Below are 17,281 nucleotides of genomic sequence, written 5' to 3'. Positions count from 1 at the left end.
CAGCTGGCCTGGGTCTGAAAAAGCCTGGGATAAAACCGGACTTGCTGAACATAGTGGACAATGAGGACTACTGAGAATGAGGACTACTGAGAACTCAAGAACAATGGCAATGGGTTTTCGATTCTACAGCACGTACTGGCTTTGTTGGAGCCTAGGCAGTTTGGATGCTCACCTTACTAGACCTGGATGGAGGTGTGTGGTCCTTGGACTTCCCACAGGTCAGGGAACCCTGATTGCTCTTTGGGCTGACGAGGGAGGGAGACTTGATTGGGGGAGGGGGGAAATGGGAGGCGGTAGCGGGGAAGAGACAGAAATCTTAAATAAATAAATAAATGATAAAAAGGAAAAGGAAAAGAAAAAACAACAGAAGCAATGCAAGTTGAAGTACAGAGTGGAAACTTAAAAAGTTAATAAAGCAAAAATGATGTGTGGGATTGTGTCAGACAGTCTGGCTTCTGTATGGTTGGATTCCCAGGAGAATAGACAGAAAGTATGTTCAATAAGATAAACTATATTCCTCACATGACTATTATTTTTTTAATCTGATCATCTATAGCTATCTATCTATCTATCTATCTATCTATCTACTTTTGAATTTTGACACAGGGTTCCCCTGTGGAGCCTTGGATGTCCTGGACTCACTCTGTAGACTAGCCTCATCTCAGATTCACAAAGATCCGCCTGCCTCTGCCTCCCAAGTGCTGGAATTAAAGGTGTGCACCACCACTACCTGGCTTTCCAAGCAGTGAAATGGGCAAAAGTCAAACTGTAGACATCAGAAAAGTGTGTTGCCTCTTGAAACTTTTTCTGGATGCTCTGGCATGAACCCCACACACACATCTCACAAACCCTGGGTAGACCACAGTGGGGGTGAAAATGTTTTAAAGTGTTCTCCACTGGATGCCATCACACAAAAATCCACCAGACCTCTGCTAAAGAAAAGTGACAACCTGCCCTGGGCAGGTGCCTGACACCTTACCATTCATGAGAGAGTGTCAATCATAAGAATATGGCCTGAGTTGAAGCATCAGAGTTGGGTGTACAGGGAGGAGGCAGCAATAGTGCTTAGAGGACCTCTAAGATAGGTCTTCCTCGTTGTCAAGTGGGAAAATGCAGTCAATGTATTGAAAAGTGCAACGCGAATTCTAATTGGCCTTAATAATAAAAACCTGGAGTCAGACACTGGGGCAAATACTGAAAGTCAGAAAAGTCAAGGAGTCAGCCACTAGAAAGACCTCTACCGAAGCCTCAGACCAAAGTGAGCAAGACCCTGTCTCCACCAATCCTCAGACTGAACGCTGTCTCTCTGAAACCTCAGATTGGATGTTCTGAGCTCTTATCTTCTCCTGCTTTATGTTCCTCTCGCTACCCAATCGTATCACTCCTGTTTCCACCTCCCTTGATTAAAGGCATGGGAGCCCAAGGGCTGGGATCACAAGTTGTGAGCTCTGTTTCTCTTTTAGACTGATTAAGTCTTGTGTAGCCCAGGGTGACCTTGAACTCACGGAGATCCCTCTGCCTCTGTACCCCAAGTGCTGGGATTAAAGTTGTGTGCCAACACTGCCTGGCCTCATTGCCTATCTAGTGTGGCTATCCCTGCACTCTGATATTCAGACAAGCTTTATTTGTTATGGCACAAACAAAATATCACCACAGAGAAGGGCAGGAAAGCCAGGGCAGCTGTCTGAAGAGTTGTCAAAGAGAGGAAGGAAACACAAGAAAGGTGGGATGTAATTCAGTGGAGGACGGATGGTCTAGTCACTCTGACTAAATAACAGAAAAGGAGGAGGAGAGAGTTAGGTTCAAAGGATTTTGGTTCACCATGCTTGGTTCAGTATCTCAGGCCTGAGCTGAGGCTGAACATCATGGTGATGAGATGTTAGAGCAAAGCTGGTCTTCGCATAGCATAGTTGGGGAGGAAGAACAGGGTAGAGACACAAACTACATCTTTCCAAACACACCCTCAGTGGCCTACTTCCTACAACTAGGTCCTACATCCAGTAGTTTCTAGCCCTCTCCAATAGTGCTATCAGCTAGAGACCACATTTTTGACACAAAAGCCTTTGAAAAACATTTCAGATCCAAACTCTGGGAGATTTTAAATACCATGCTAAGGTTTGCCTTTGTTTTCGGGGTCAAATTAAATAACTGCAGGTTTCCAGCAAGCTCTGATTATGATGAACTTATTACTTGAGAGAGATTAATTTGGCAGCAAGGAAAATGAATTGGAAGAGAAAGACATGAGGACAGCTCAAGATGCAGGAGAACAATCTGTCTTAGTGTCAAGATATAACTCTCAAGTTCAAACTGTAGCAGTGGAAGTGGGGGATACAGCTATGAAGTAGTCAAACCATTGGACTGACAGCAAAACACACATCCATTTTCAACTACTCTAATACATTCTTCTCATTATGGCATCTAAAGGAATCTCCGAGTGTTGTCCTATAGGAGCCAAACATTTCTAAAAAAAAAAAAATTCCACACATACAGCTCTCATGTCTATCATGTCTAGAAACAGTAAATAGAAATGTGCACCCACATAATGACAGAGCCCCAGACCCTTAGAAATTCAAAAAGAGTCCTATCTACAGAAATACATCATAAATGAAAAGTGCCTTGATGTGTCAAGTGTTCTCCTTTCCTCACTTTGCATTATGGTTTTGTTCCAGATAAATTACATAAAGAAAAAAGTTAACCCAAATATTTGCAGCTGGAAGGCTGTGCTCAATGTGAAGCCTACAGAGGACTGGTGTGGTTCAGAGTGAGGAATTTCACTGAGAATTGATGCAACCAAGACACTTCGATTCAGACTTGATTTCTTAAAGTGTGTTGAAATCCATGACTGTCATGGTTTATAGGGTGAATTTAATATCATAAGGAGAGAATATGAAAATGGATCAGTGACTTTACTTTGTTGATAGGAGTTTCTGTCCTTCCTGGTCCTGCAGTTATTCAGACCAAAGAAACACACAGAGGCTTATATTAATTATAAACACTTTGGCCTATTTTTCAGGATTTATTACTATCTCTTACAACTTAAATTAACCTATAATTCTTGTCTATGTTTATCCATGTGGCTTGGTACCTTTTCTCAGTGAGGCACTCTCATCTCGCTTCCTCTGTGTCTGGGTGGTGACTGCCTTTCCTCTCCCTGGAATTTTCCTAGTCTGGTTGCCTGCCTATATTTCCTGCCTGGCTACTGGCCAATCAGCATTTTATTAAATCAATACGAGTGACAAATCTTTACAGTGGCTGAGATAGCGACCTCCACAGGAACAGGAGCAGACCCAGATCAGGGACATTTACAGAAACAGGACTGAGACAGTGACCTAGGCTGGAGCAGGCCCTAGACAGCAAACTCCACAGGAACAGGACTGAGGCAACGACCTAGATCAGAGCAGGCCTGAGACAGTGAACTCCACAGGAGCAGGAGCAAATCCCGACCAGAAACATTTATAGAAACAGGACTGAGCCTGCAACCCAGGCTGGAGCAGGCTCAAGACAGCAAATTCCACAGGCGAAGGTACAGGGAAGCAACTGTTGAGGGAGAAGGCCTGAGCCAGGACACCTCTGCAGGTCCCACATGAGTCTGGGACCTCCGAGGGAGTAGGAAGGAACCAGAGACCACTGCAGGTTCGGTGGGACTTTGGGACCTCTGAGGGAGTAGGCCTGAGCCAGGACCTCTAAGGGTCCAAATGTACTGGAGTCTGGGACCTTCGAGGGAGTAGATTGGAGCCAGAGACCTTTGCAGGACCAACCCCAAGCCAGCGACCACCACAGAAGTGTATCTAGACCAGAGACATTTACAGAAATTGAGCCAGTGACATAGGCCTGAGACAGTGAACTCTACAGGACCAGAGCAAACCCCAGGAGTGCTGAGCAACCTCCAGGAACAGGGAGTGATCAACGGGGTAACTGGAACCTTGGCACTGACAGCACCACGAAGAGCAACCATCTGAGTCTTGGATTCACTGGCACCTAGTAGAATGACCACCAAAGTGATATTTAAGATATTCATCAGTCTGACTACAGGGAAAGGCGCCCTCTCCTCTATTGCTTAGGGTCTTAGCTGGGGTCATCTTGTGGATTCCTGAGAATTTCCCTAGTGCTAGGTTTCTTGCTAGCCCCTTAATGGCTCCCTCAATCAAAATATCTCTTACCTTGCTCTCATTTTTCTCCTTACTCGATCTCAACTATGCCATTGTCTCAAGTTCTCCTCCCTCCTCCCCTTGTCTTCCCCTCATCTTCCCCTTCTGCCCTCCCTATTCCCCCTATGCAGGGATGGTTCAACATATGAACATCTGTCAGCGTAATCCACCATATATATAAACAAACTGAAAAATAAAAAACACACGATCATCTCATTAGATGCTGAAAAAGCTATTGACAAAATACAACCTCCTTTCATGATAAAGGTCTTGGAGAGAGCAGGGATACAAGGAACATACCTAAACATAATAAAGGCAATATATAGCAAGACAACAGCCAACATCAAACTAAATGGAGAGAAACTTCCAGCAATTCCACTGAAATCAGTAATAAGACAAGGTTGTCCACTATCTCCATATCAATTCAGTATAGTTCTTGAGGTCCTTGCTAGAGCAATAAGACAACAAAATAAGATCAAGGGGATACAATTTGGAAAAGAAGTCAAACTCTCACTGTTTGCTGATGATAAGCGACCCCTAAAATTCTACCAAGGAACTTCTACAACTCATAACCACTTTCAGTAATGTATCAGAATATAAGATTAACTCATTTACATAGATTATTTATTATGTTTAGGTATGTTCCTTGTATCCCTGCTCTCTCCAAGACCTTTATCATGAAAGGAGGTTGTATTTTGTCAATAGCTTTTTCAGCATCTAATGAGATGATCGTGTGGTTTTTATTTTTCAGTTTGTTTATATATATGGTGGATTACGCTGACAGATGTTCATATGTTGATAAATGTGCTGAGAAAGAAATCAGACAAACATCACCCTTCACAATAGCCACAAATAGCATAAAATATCTTGGAATAACTCTAACCAAACAAGTGGAAGACTTGTATGACAAGAACTTTAAATCTTTGAAGAAAGAGATTGAGGAAGACACCAGAAAGTGGAAAGATCTCCCATGATTTGGGGTAGGCAGAATTAACATAGTGAAAATGGCAATCTTACTGAGGAAGGCTACAGATTCAATGCAATGTCCATCAAAATCTCAGCAAAATTATTCTTAGATCTCAAAAAAAGAATACTCAACTTCATATGGAAAAGCAAAAAATCCAGGATAGTCAGAACAATCTTATACAATAAAAACTTCTGGAGGCATCACAATCCCTGACTTCAAACTCTATACAGAGCTACAGTACTGAAAACAGCCTGGTATTGGCATAAAAACAGACAGGAGGAAAAATGGAATCTAATCAAAGACCTGGATATTAATCCACAAAGAAGCAAAAAAATATAAAATGGAAAAAAGAAAGCATATTTAACAAATGGTGCTGGCATAACTGAATATAAACATGTAGAATAATAAAAATAGACCCATATCTATCACTATGCACAAACCTCAAGTCCAAATTCATCAAGACCTCAATATAAAGCCAGCCACACTGAACCTTATGGAAGAGAAAGTAGGAAGTACTCTTGAACGCATTGGCACAGGAGACGACTTCCTAAATATAACCCTAGTAGCATAGACACTGAGAGAAACAATTAATAAAGGGGACCTCCTGACTGAAAGTTTCTGTAAAGCAAAGGACACTGTCAACAAGACAAAAGACAGCCTACAGAATGGGAAAAGATCTTCAACAACCCCTCATCAGACAGAGGTCTGATCTCCAAAATATACAAAGAATTCAAGAAACTGGTCATCAAAAGAACAAATAGCCCAATTAAAAAAATGGAGTACTGACCTAAACAGAGAACTCTCAACAGAGGAATTTAAAATGGCTGAAAGACACTTAAGGAAATGCTCAACATCCTTAAGCATCAGAGAAAAGCAAATCAAAACAACTCTGAGATTCCATCTTACACCTATAAGAATGGCCAAGATCAAAAACACTGATGACAACTTATGCTGGAGAGGATGTGGGGTAAAGGGAACATTCCTGCATGGTTGGTTGCAGTGTGAGCTGGTACAGCCCCTTTGGATGTCAGTGTGGTGATTTCTCAGAAAATTAGGAAACAACCTTTCTCAAGACCCAGCAATACCACTATTATATATTGGTATATAAACAAAGGATAATCAATTATACCACAAGGACACTGTTCAACTATGTTCATAGCAGCATTGTTTGTCATAGCCAGAACATGGAAACAATCTAAATGCCCCTCAACCAAAGAATGGATAAGGAAAATGTGGTACATTTACACAATGGAGTATTACATAGCAGAAAAAATAATAATATCTTGAAATTTGCAGGCAAGTGGATGGAGCTAAAAAACATTATATTGAGTGAAGTAACCCAGACCCAGAAAGAAAATTATCACATGTACTCACTGATAAATGGTTTTAAACATAAAGCAAAGAAAACCAGTCTACAAATCACAATCCCAGAGAACCTAGACAACAATGTGGACCCTAAGAGAGACATTCATAGATCTAATCTACATGGGAAGTAGAGAAAGACAAGATCTCCTGAGTAAATTGAAAGCATAGGGACCATGAAAGAGGGTTGAAGTGGAGGGGAGAAGCAGGGAGGGAGCAGAAAAAAATGTATAGCTCAATAAAATCAATAAACAAAGAAAAAAACATAAATAAAACTTCAAAGCTAGATTAAACAAATAAATTCATAAAATTAAAAAAAAGCTTTACAGTGTACAAGAGCACTATCCCACAGCAATGCGACATTTGCCCTCTCTCATCCTCCCACTCCCACCCAAGACTGCTGTAGTTTTGTCTCCTACATTGTGACATATGTGATATATAAGTAATGTTGCCCACCATTCAACAAGAGACGCAGAACACAGAATTCAGTCAGATACTGAAGTTAACATAATTTTGAAACACTTGCTAACATTTCCCCAGTATTGTATGCTTGTTTTATTTTGGTCACAACGACTCACTTCAATTTTTGAGAGGACCTGTATTTTCTTTCATCTCTTCCAAGTCAAGCGGCAAGAGCAAGCCCCGTTTGGACATCCCAAGCGGAACGCTGAATGGATGAGACAAGGCAGAAGCTGCAGGGTCAGGCAGAGAGCTTTAAACTTACTAATATCTGAGTTGATTTCAGTAATGTCTGAGGTTTCAAAAAACCCCGGAGTCATTCCTACAGTAACAAATAAAAAAAAAAGTTACCTAAAGATAAAAAGGAGAAAGGATCACATCATTTCCTTAGAGGGACAAAAAAAAAAAAAAAAAAAAAAAAAAAATCTTGTCATTATTCTTGCGATGATGTGCACTTTTCTTAGCATTTCCAGAATGTATGTGGCTGGAAGACACTTTGTGTACAAATCTCCAAGGTCTAAGGATCAGCACAGACTTTAAATCAGCTCCTAATAATTAACAGGATTGTATTGAGTACTCATTATGTGCCTCCAACTGCTATCGAGATGCAGAAGACATCTCCTTCTCATTAAGGGGATGGCAGCTGAACTTGACAAGAACACGGCTTAAAAATAATTAGAGAACACATTCAGATGCCTTGGAACCGGAAGAAGAGTAATGGTGATAGTTACCATTTATTGAAAGCTTGTTACACGCCTGTGTGTTGCTTAAGCACTTTAATGTATTACACGTGGTTCCACTCGCAAGGGCTAATGCACTTCCAGAGAAGGGAGACAGGCATGGGTGAGAATGGTTTCAGAAGATGGTGAAGGAGCTGGAAAAGCCCAAGTAGGTAGTGTAGTTCATCATAATCTAGAAACGGCTTATGAAATTCCAAGAGGGATGTCCTGATGGTGGAACCTAGAGGTAGACTGGCTAGGATCATGTAGGAGTGGCTACAAACTATCTGATAATTTTTACTTTCTCTGGCCAAGTGCTTGACAATGCACCTGTAATTCTCATCAAAACACACATTCTACTTACTGTGAATAAACCTCACCTTGTGAGTAGCTTTGGCTGATACAACTGGACAGCAGAATAATCATTCCAGTTGTGGTCTAGGATTCTAGTTGCTTATGAGTACAATTCTGCTCTTGTTCTCAGCTGTACAGACCCATTCTCTGGCTGTAATGATGAGCCTTGGAGCACAAGGGACCACCTCAAACTGAACTAACCCAACCAAGCCAAATTCAGCCTGGGCCAGCTACCTCCACTGCCTTTCCAGCTGGCTGCAGGCTCGTGAATAGATTCGGCCACAGTGGCAGCGGTAGCCAGTATCTGATCCAGATAAGCAACTGCATGGCCAAAGACCTTTTAACCAAGACTTTAATTTCAAAGGAGAAAACTCCCCCTGGCACTCGTTCTTTGCATTCCCTGCGGAATTTCAGACTCAATTGTGTATGCCCCGTCTGCTTCCTTTGCAGGCTCTGCCTGCTAATGTTGGTGGGTCTAGAGATTGCTTTAGCCTTTCCACCCACTCTGCTTTGTAGTTTGTTAGTCTCATGCAACCACATGGCTTAAATCCCATCAAGCTGCTGAATTCCCAGTTGTATGTTTAGCTTAGATCTCTCTCCCAAAGTCTCTCCAACCCCGTTTCCCTGACATGTCCATGCAGCAGCCTAATAAACATCCTGAACTTGATACCTTCATCTCTCCTGGATTCCACTCTGCATTGGTCTTTCTTACCTCTGATCATCAAGAATGTAGTGGTGTTTCTATGTTCATCCCCCTACCGTCTTGTCTGTCCCTCTACTGTCAATGTCTGTCTCTCAACTGTCTATATCCGTTTCTCTGCTGTCTATGTTCCTCTTTCTACCATCTATATCCATCCCTCTACCATCTATATCCATCCCTCTACCGTCTATATCCATCACTCTACCATCTATGTCCATCCATCTACCGTCTATATCCATCCCTCTACCATCTATGTCCAGCCCTGTACTTACAGTCCAGCAGCCCATAGGTCCCAGTATCACACTTTTCAGTTCAAATCTCTGCACTGGTTCCCACCTTATACAGAGTGGATCCCCCATGCTAGCTATTACCTCAACCGTCTGGTGTTAGCTCACTCTTCTGCTTAATTTTCCACCCTTACTTTCCTCAGTTTTGCCAAACATGATTCTGGAAACCCTTTGACCAACTCTCTTCCATCTGATTATTTTTTTCTGAAACTCATGTTTTTACTCTGGCAGTTTGATTAACTGAACCTTCATCTGACAGCACTTTCTTAGGATTTCTGTGTGACTTCCACCTGCTGTCCAGTCTTTTCTTAAGTGATAAAATATGTCTAGAACTGGCACTAAGGAAGCAGGATCAGGGAGAGCATTATTTTGAAGCAAATCTAGGCGATATGATAAGCCTTCACAGAAGGAAGAAATGGGGGGGTGATAAAAATTTAGGAACAATAAGAGAAGAGAAGGGAAGGGAAGGGAACGGAAGGGAAGGGAAGGGAAGGGAACGGAAGGGAAGGGAAGGGAAGGGAAGAGAAAGGTGAGAAGAAGTGAGAAAAGGTGAGAAGAGCTAGAGACAGGCCTGGATGAAAAGTCAGGAGCACAAAGAGTCAGCCCTGTTCCCTGAGAGTCCACTCAGAGTGGCATCTGGCAAGTACTGGCTAAGTAAATAGGTGGATGAAGATGTGCTCATTTCACTTGCTTAGGAAAGGGGGAATGAATGCAGCCACATCAGCATCTTCCCAAACACTGACAATATGGCATAGTGCAGCCTCGGTAGTCAAGACTGCCTAGCTTCAGAGTCTGGCTCTTCTTCATGGTGCAGCGCTTCAGACAAATGACTTAGCATCCTTGAGCCTGTTCCCCTTCCGCTAAACAGTGCCTCTATCACAGGATCTGATGACTCAAAAGTGAATTTACATAAAGTAATTAAAATAATCCCCAGAGGGTCATAAATATTAAAATATCACATTTTATTAATAGCCCCTCTCTTACAAATCTGGTAAAAGGGTTGGAAGAAATAAATTATGTGAAGTTCTTAACATAGTCAACCGATGTGATCTGACCTCATTTTTGTATGTTTAGGGCATTTGCCTCCCTTCCCCCACAACTATAGCAGCTGCTCTCTGTTTTCAATGACATTTGAAAAATAGTTCTTCCTTTATGAAAATGCCCACAAGAAGATGGTGGTGAGAAGAACAGGGTTGACCCCGCTCTTGTTGAATCCTTCTCCGTGGACTCTCCCCATAGCCTTGGACACTATTGGAACTGATGGCTGAGTCCCAGTGTCACCACCTAGAGGACCAGGGGGCCACTTTCCACATGTCAAAAATATCCTAAGCTTTGACTGAGTCCTAGTCTAGCTTCCTGGGGATAAGGAACAGTTCTACAGCACCAACTATCAATGGAAGCCAGTGGTCAGATTCCCTATTCCAGTGGGTGGGGGGCGGGGGTCAGGGGTTCAGGGAGTTGCTGCTGAGAGTTAAAAGTCAAACTGAACATTAAGCCCCTAGCTCCCTAAATACACGTTGATACTGGAACCCCAACCACCCTCCTCTTGCTACATCTCACAGTTGAACACCCCCTGCTCGCCCTAACCTTGCTTAGGCAACAGGAATTGCAGTATTCATCGCTTGTCTAGGTACTAGAGCTGCTTCAAGCACATGAATCTTGACAGTAAGCAAGGTATTGTAGTTACTTTAGTCTCTGAGGCAGAGAAAGAATCTAAACCCTAAGCTTCTGGAGTGAGGCTTGGGGTCTTCACCCTGAACTGTCAAGCTACGAGGCCTGGTGCAAGGGCTGATGCCTGTCTTTCCATGGAAAAGGCAAATATTCCTCCTCAGGTTAAGCCTTTGTGCCCCTACTTTCCTCCCCTAGAAGAACAAAAGGGAGGGATTAATACTGACCAACTCTGACCAGCACCATCAAATCCCAAGGCTCAGGGACCCTGAGACTCCGAAGGGAATCTTAGCCCTGTCCAGCTGCCCTCTACACTGTTACTCTCAGTCCCTCTGGTGCTCTGACTGTACGAACAAATGTAAATATAATTCACCTCTGAAAAAAACCACACAAATAAAAAGAGATCATTAGTGTTCTTTCACAATTACCATCAGAGTCACGCTGGCTCTTGTCTCTTAGTCTTGGAAACTAAGTTAAATACAGACTGAATGACTGGTGTTTTCTCTATTGTATGCACTGAGACTGCTTAATAAACATGTTACCTTAAAATACACATTTGCTATAAGATGTTCCCCCAGGAGAGAAGGAAGACCTCTCTCCATATTGCGGCTGACATTTGTTATCTTAGACACGCTGAGAGTTTTCACAGGAGACCTTTGGGGAGCAGCTTTCCTATAGGGCACTGCCTCATCTGCTTTTTGTCTTCTCTTTCATTGATCAACATGGACTCCAGGCTGGCAGTTATGAGCAATTACTAAATCCAATGGAAATAAGGTTAAAAGTCCCTCCATGCCCTAGAAAGATAGTAATAGTCGGTCTCTTGGCTAGTCCTGGGAAGCGTCCTGCTTACATGCCTGCCACACAATCCTTTCTGCCTTCTCCGAGCATGCTGTATGTTCTGTCTTCCCAGAAGGACTAAATCTATGATATTTTAATTCCTGGAAACAGTTCATCAGTGCAGCCAAACATTTACTGCCAGCTCTTGGCATTTAAGACCCTCATTTTCTCAATTCTCTCATCACAGAAGGACACGTTGATAACCCCTCCAGTCTCATCTCGCCACACGCGTAAGCATACACTGAAAAGACCCCTTTAAAACAAGGTTCAGATGTTCATCATAGGAATAAGTGTCTTGAGTATATTGTTGTGTGGATAAAACAGAAGTCCTAGAACTGATCAGCACAAGGGGACTTTGAGTTTTCCTTCTGTCATTGTGAGTACTTTTGTTAACATCTAAATTGAATGGTCTATATCATTCATCCAGATGATAGTCTATGCACATGGGTTTTGTGAGTACATAGAATAAAGCTTTACATATATGATGATGGACATTCTTACATAATACAAAGAATAATACGGTGATGAGCCACATAGTGTCTAAGTCAACAATGGTCCTATGTCACCTAGTGAAGTCAAAGCTGTGTAACTTCTGTCTGTGACATCACACAATGACCAAACCATCTACTGTCACCGAATGTACCTGTGAGGGCAAGGCGTGACCGTGTATGAAAGTGTACTTGAAGCATTGCCCTTTTCTAAGGAATGAAAACTCAGTTTTAGCAAAAGCAAGGTACCTGACCTGCTATGGGGTAAAAGAGGGGTGCATGATCCAGAGGACATGAATTTATGATCGTGCCTTACTGTTTAGCTGGCGTGTGGCCCTGTGCATATCACACTACCTCAGGTTCATGTATGCATATTCTCTGAGTCCTCACTGTAAACTTCCTTAAAGCTGCGGTTTTCCCAGAACATGCAGATGCATTTTGTTCATGGACTTCTTCTAATGATCACCAGAGACAGCCTAACAAATGATTTAGGATTTGTTGTTTGTTTGTTTTGCTAGATACAGACATTTAATGTGCTGCTATTAGGTTGTATTATGCATTTATTTTGAGCTCTTGAAGCTAAGTTTAGATAAGCTATAATTATACTCATGATACTGCTGAAATGCTTGTTTTTTTTTCTGCAAGTCAGCTTTTAGTAAAAAGATAAAATATAGAAACTCAGATCAATGTGTTCTTCTTGAAGCAGTCATGCCGTGGAGTCAGTACATGTTGGAGTGGATACAATCTGCTTTTCAATGCTTCTTCCATTGCTCTTTGCACCATGATCACAAAAGTTCTGAATGTTTGCCTCATGTTACTGCAATATCCAGGGGCATCCGAAACACAACCTATGCTAAAGAACTCTGTTAAGGAAGAAAAGCCACTCACTATCTTGGTAAATGATCAGAACATAGATCTATAATTACAGATCATGAATTCTTCTAGGCACTCCAGAGAAGCCAGAAGACTGAACGATAATCTATTTCTCCAAAGAGATTTTCATTTTAACAAATTTGAGAGTGGGGGAAAAAAAAAGAAACAAAACCAACAGTAACATACTCGCGGTTGCTATGGTAAACTAATAATCATCAACTATTCATTTCTAATACAGAAAGGGAAAACCTCCTTTTCTTAGATGCCTTCAAGCAGAATTATAAATGCTGTGGATGAGACTATCCCAGTGAAGCACACTTTAGCCAGGCATGGTGACACATGCCAGCAATCACAAACACTATCAGCTGTACTTAGTACAAGAGGCTGAAGCAGCAAGATCAGAAGTTCAAGGCCAGCCTAGACTACAGAGCCAGACTGTTTCAGAAGGGGGAATAACTGAGTACCGCTTAAGACTTGAGAAAAAGCTCATGGTCTGAGATCTGGCAGGGGCGAGAGAGGAGCTGGCTGCTTGCTGCTATACTCGGTGCTGCCAGGAAGCTAGCTTAAAGGGGGCTGGTCTTCTCATGTCCATGCACTTAACTGGTAGGTCTGAGAATGAAACAGAGGCAGTAGCAAAAGCTCCCCAAATGTTGAAGTCCAACTCTGTGAATAGGCCTTAACCGGGTAGCTCCCCCAGGGCCATCTATCTCGGGTGGCAGGGATAGATTTCCTTGCTGCTGGATCAGGTTAGGAGGTCCTATCGGCAGTGCAGCTTGGTGATCTGCGTGAAGCCCCTTCCAATGCTTGCACGATTCTGTGGGTTCCTTCCACTGTAACACAGCTGGATTGATGCCTATTTCTAACAGCAAATATGTGTAACCTGACAAATATTTGTAAACCTGTGTTGACACAGCAGGAGCTCAGAGAGGCAAGCAAGCATGGAGGGTGGGAACGATGAACCCGGGTGCTGACCCACTAAATGACAATGCTACGCCTTGAATAACAGTTATGTACTCTTTATATATGGAAAGAAAATTTGGTTTTGCAACCGTGTAAGACCACAGAAGCTCCCGAGAGCTGCAGTTTTGGGAGGTATTGTCTTACTAACTTCAACCAAAAGACGTTCTTCATTCTCTACGCTTAAGAGCATCAAATGACCACCCTCACCCCCGCTGCCTCCCCAAGAGCTGTTTCTGCTGTGTTAGCCCTAGATATTTAGAGAGAAACACAAATGATCAAAATACGTTCCCAATATTTCATGGACAATTCATAAGCCAGCAAAAGCCAGAAAATAGAGCCTTAGGATAAAAGTTCACCTGAGCCCACCGTCCTGTGCCAAAGACTCATAGGGATTATAGCTTGGTTTTGAGGCTTTAAGGCCTAAAAGTCATAACAGGCTTGATTAGGACGCAGCACCCAGGGGACTGTAGAGCAAAAGCTGCTCATAGGAGTGGAGACCTCAGTCATGATGGGAAGCAGCAGGGTGTTGCTCTCCTCTGTTTGGACTGTGGTAGGATTTTCTTGTTCTTTAGCTTAGGCACACCAAAGTATCTTGGCCCTTTACTGAGACTTGTTCTCTTAGTCAAAGAAGGCACAGCCCTTGGTCTCTTCTTCCCAAGGCACAAGGTGATGAATGTTTCTTCTTCCTGATCCCGCTTCCATGAAACCGGCCATTCCTGTGGTCAGAGGCAGAGACCCTCTTCACATAAAGGCAGAGAGGATAGTTTTTTTGAGAGCTAGATATGAGGTAGCTAGACCTCAAAACTTCTGATCATACACCCATCCAATGAGTTCAGACCCAGGCAGTGCTAAGAGACTGGACAACTAGCAGAGGCACAAAGGTTAATTTCCTCCACGTATCATAGAATCAAGAGCTTTTCTAGTTTGTTTTTTGGGGGAGTTTTATTGTTTTTTTTGTTGTTGTTGTTGCTTTTTTGTTGTTTGCGTTTTTGAGAGGTATGTTTCTGCCCTTTGTCACTTTCAGATTGTGTGCTGTCACTGTTTTCCTCAACAAATGACCCATGTGGAGGTTTCAAACGCAGCAGTGAAGATGAGAGAAAGCAACAGCTGCTAACTGCATAAAACTGGGCCCTGTGAATCCTGGCATTCCAGATGCTTCTCCCCAGGGACGGCCAACTTTGAGTGAGCGGTCAAGTGAGGAGCAGATGAGAGTGAAGCTACGATATCTTCTCTGAAATTAATTTTAGGGTGGATTTTATAGACCATAAAAGGATTACTCTAACAGATGCCAGAGCTGTGCTACTGGATGACAGTTTGCAATGTGAAGTGGGTGTATTAGTGGGCTTTCTGAACCTAGTTGATTTTTTTTCTTCAGAAGCAGCGTTTCCATCCCTTGTTACTTTCAGGCCATGAGCTCCAAGGTGAAACAAAAGACGTCAGGAAAAGTGGAATCACTGGTACCCGTACACACTTGTGAATAGTTAGGAGACACAAGAGTAAAAGAGGCACAGGGTTTGAAGAGAAAGATTACAGTGAGTGTCTTAGTCAGGGTTTCTATTGTGGTAATGAAACACCATGACCAAAAGGCAAATTGTGTGTGTGTGGGGGGGGGGGGGATGGCTTATTTAGCTCATACTTCTACATTGTAGTCCATCACTGAAAAAAGCCAGGACAGAAAGTCAAACACAGCAAGAGCCTGGAGGCAGGAGCTGATGCAGAGGCCATGGACAGGTGCTGCTGACTGGCTTGTTCCTCCCGACTTGCTCAGCCTGGTTTCTAATTAACCCAGGATCAATTGCCCAGGGATGGCACCATCCACAACTTGCTGGGCCTTTCCCCATCAATCACCAATTAAGAATGTTCCTTATAACCAGATCTTACAGAGGTATTTTCTCAACTGAAGATCCCTACTTTCAGATCCTCTTAACTTATGTCAAGTTGATATAAACCTATCCAGCACAGTGATGTTATATAGCTAAAAAGGAAAACATTTTTGAATGACTACCTTTAACAAAATCTATTTGAGGTAGCAAGCTTGTTATTTTTTTTTTAGCTTTCTTACAATATTTGGCCTAGTAAACTTATGAAAAATGACGAATAGTATGTACAGGTTGCTTAGTGACTTGTATCTTCTTTCCTATACTGGAAGCTATTTGAATTTTGAAAGTTAATCACACTGAAAGTGGGAAAGGCAATGCTGATTTGTGTAGAGGGTGTGGGAATCCTTTGAGATGAAATACAAGTACCAGGAAATCCCAGAGATTACCAATGCACAGGAGAAACATTTCTTGTTTATTAAATTAAGAAATGGTAATTGACATTGATCCCCCTTCCTTAACTCACAGCGGCTGACTTAACTCCAATCTGTAGTAACTGAAAGTTTGATTTGGCTTAAAAGGGGGCTCTTAGAATAACTCCGAATGCCCATATATTACATGGCATTCCTAATTATAAAATATGAATGACAGAAGTAAACTAGCCCAGTTCTCCATTCTAGACATCACATGCATTGTTACACTCAACAAGACAAGATGTATTGAAAGCATTGGAAATATAAAACTTACAATCATTAAATCATTAAATATTTTCTTGTTGGTTTTTTTTATTATAGGTTTTATATGAAATGGAGTCGATTTTATACACAACCCAAGTGATCAGAGCTTGACCCCCTCTGACCTTAAAGATCTTCTGGGATTTGTGACATTAGCAAAAATGCGGTGGTCCCTTAATGCAGCTCCTTTTTCCAGGAGTTATTTGGCTTCAGTGTGTGAGCCCTTTGCTCTCTGCAGAAAGACACAAAAGGTACTCTCCCCTCGCTACAGAAAGAGCATTTGACTTAGAATCTTAACCCCTCCTGCCCAGTATTAGCAGATTTCACGCTCTCATGCTAGCATGGGCTTCGTACTATGCAGATGCAAGAAGACAATGCCTGAACCAGCAGGAAGAGTCTCTGTGTTCTTAGAGCCCCATGTCTTGGTGTGCTGTGTGTGTGTTAAAATGGAAGTGGGATTAAAAGAGTTGCTTTGTTGCCGTAGTAGAAAGCTTGAGGGGAACACCCATTCTGGCTTGCTGTCTGGGTGTGTTCTGTTGCTGTTAGAAGGGCAGCACCATGGGAAAACCTTGTGAATGTGGATTTGGGACCATGCAATGGCGGGCTTACGCCGCAGTGGATTATGGACCAGAGAGGTTGGGACTCAGCTCTCTTTCTCTTTCCCTTCTTTCATTGTATGCATATACCTAGCTCCTGGGATGGTGCCACCCAAATCCAGGTCTTTCTCCCTCAGTTTGCACATCCTGAACCACCTTCTCAGACATACACAGAAGTAGGCTTGAACCTCCTAGGGGATTCTAATACTGTCAAGCCGACAGTAAAGATGAACCATCCTTTATTTATTTAACCTTTATTATTATAACCATGCTTTATTTACCCATACCTCATCCCTCTCTAGACGTCATTAG

This window comes from Microtus oregoni, unplaced genomic scaffold (genome assembly GCF_018167655.1).
Source record: "Microtus oregoni isolate MIOR12 unplaced genomic scaffold, Mior012 000024F_ref0000369, whole genome shotgun sequence".
NCBI lineage: Eukaryota > Metazoa > Chordata > Mammalia > Rodentia > Cricetidae > Microtus > Microtus oregoni.
Note: the sequence above shows the minus strand (reverse complement) of the source record.